General features: G+C 34.1%; 1 long non-coding RNA gene across 1 annotated transcript in view; it reads left to right on the top strand.

Annotated features, from left to right (window-relative positions):
- LOC113945310 overlaps positions 1 to 2,133 on the top strand; it is a 16,963-nt gene extending 14,830 nt beyond the window's left edge. The window contains exon 4 of the long non-coding RNA XR_003527036.1: positions 2,002 to 2,133. This is a non-coding gene — a long non-coding RNA (uncharacterized LOC113945310). The remainder of the gene's footprint in view (positions 1 to 2,001) is intronic.
- The last annotated feature ends 373 nt before the right edge of the window (positions 2,134 to 2,506 follow it).

Below are 2,506 nucleotides of genomic sequence, written 5' to 3'. Positions count from 1 at the left end.
AGATAGATAGATAGATAGATAGATAGATAGATAGATAGATAGATAGATAGATAGACAGATATGCACACAAGATTTCAGTAAGCATCAGCTGGCACATCTATTTAGACATTCAAATGTATTTTATCTGACAATGTTGATTTCTCACATTTATTTCTACTCACTGGGCATAGAACTGACTGTGTTATGCCAATGTTTGCCATGTTAACTACTTCTAAAGGTTACCAACTACGTAATCATATATGACTTGAAAAAGTAGTTGAATTTCACTCTCTAACAAACTGAGTTCTGAGTCATTGGTACTTCTTTCTGCTGCAAGATGTAAGTAAACCATCCCCCACCCTACCCCTAATATACATGTTGGAGAAATAAAAAGTCAAGTAGATATGCCATTCTCATTCATTTGTATATGAAAGAGCTGTGAAGATGTTACTCCCTTTTGGTTGCAAGGCAGTGCTCGTATGCCTTCCTGCAAAAACTTCACAGAAACATCCTGACCTCTTCAGATGCTTTTTGTTCAAATATTTTCAGTTGAAAAATAAAAGCCAAAGGCTTGTGATGCATCTCCTAATTAAGACAAACAGCATTCATTTCCATTTTTAAATGCTATGTATTATTTTGCCTCCATCTTTCTTCTTTTTCGCTTTTCACTGTATCTCAACCATCAAATATAAGACTTCTGATTCTCCCGCAAACAAAGGCCTGCACAGCTGTTACTTTGCAACAAGCACATTGTGGGCCCCATCCAAAGCTCATTGAAGTCGCAGTCTTTCAATTGACTTCAAAAGGCTTTGGATAGAGTCCTTTTTTAAGCTATATCTTAATCTGTGATGCATTTTTAAAGCTGGAAAATCTTAAATGCACTGATGTTTCTGCAGTTTATTATAACAGAAGATACAAGAAACATGTGCAAACAAAAAAAATGAACTAAGTTAACTCTGCACAAAATGTTAATATGAAATGTACTCTTATGATACTGCTGCCAACTACTTTTAATATCCTAATAATGTATTGTTACTCTGTGACAATACAGAATAATTTTAAATCCCCATTCATAAGGACTCCAATTATAATCTAATTCAGCTCAGATTAACTATGCTTTGATGGCAATTTCCTTATACAAAAAAAAATTAGTCTAAGATAATGCGCTGCAAATATAGTTTCAATGCTAATAAGAGGCAGTTTAACAGCATAGAGAAGTTCATTCTGACTACCTTTTCATTGCAGTGATAAACAGTACATAAAGCACTTCAATTACATATTTAATATAAAAAATGAAGTTGTAACATACAATTTAAGTAAACTACTGTTAGCTTCACTTTAGGTTTCCAAAGTCTTCAGTAAGCAAAATTGTAATTTTGCTACTTCTACGCAACTGTGACAGAGTTGTGATCGGTGGTAGCAATGTCACTACAGATGCATCTGTTTCATACAATAATTTCATTGCTATGAAAAACTGCAGCAGCTGTAAGTGGGACATTTCAGTTCATTACTGCTTCAGCCAAGCTTTGCACTGAAAATTATTCAGTAAACTTTCATGACAGCTTTTGATTTTTCCTACATCTTACAACACTCTTTTACTGCCATGAGTTGCTTTCTTGCAATAAATGTAAAATGATATGGAGCTACATTCCTTATGCCAGCTGAAGATTTGATCCAAAAGCTGATTCTGACATCAAGACCCTGGCACAAGGGCAAAACATAAATCTAAAGGAAAAATCAGAATGAAGATATCTGCTGCAGGTTTTAATCTCAGTGAAATACTGAGTAATTCCTTTCACTAGAGCACAAGGATTACAATGCCTATAATCTTTACTATTAACTTCTAATTAACATAATATTCATTCATCTAAAACCCAGTAATTATACTCCAACCTTCCTCTGTGTTTTTTTAACTACTATTCAAGAGGAAACTTATACATGTGTGAAATTTTTTGACTGATACATAGCAGAGACAACCAGAATTTCACTTCAAAAAAATTGTTACTTTATTTTGTATTCCAGAGCAAACAAGAAAGGGGTAAAAGGGAATTCTTCTGAAACTCTTTTATGCAAACAAGAGTGGCCAGAGAGCAGCCTAGCTGAGACTGACAGCTTTGATTAAAGGGACCTACAAGGAATTTTGTAATGTTTTATATCAAGCAGACTGGTGCACTCGTCCCCAAGTAGTGCAGATAACTAATTACAGGGACAAAATCTCTTCTTAGAAGATGTTCTGTTCATTTTCAGAAACAAATATTACTTAAACCAGATTAATTCTATAATGGTTGTAAAGCAGGTCTGAAAATTGCCCACAGAAGACCTAGAACTGAATTCCCATTTTCAAGTTGTATCTTCTCTGAAAAGCATCTTAACCACTCAAATTAAGATGAATGTGTTCTTTCTGACACCACAAATTCTGTCACTGACAGATATTTTAAACATATCTGAATATAATACTTTTTGCTTTTGATGACCCTAACCAATCCAAACACAAACAGAACTTTTTAGCGTAAAAGACTCTCAGTTG

The sequence above is a fragment of the Corapipo altera genome, unplaced genomic scaffold, assembly GCF_003945725.1.
Source record: "Corapipo altera isolate COAL_440 unplaced genomic scaffold, ASM394572v1 44, whole genome shotgun sequence".
NCBI classification, from domain to species: domain Eukaryota; kingdom Metazoa; phylum Chordata; class Aves; order Passeriformes; family Pipridae; genus Corapipo; species Corapipo altera.
This window is presented reverse-complemented; position numbering and strand designations above follow the sequence as displayed.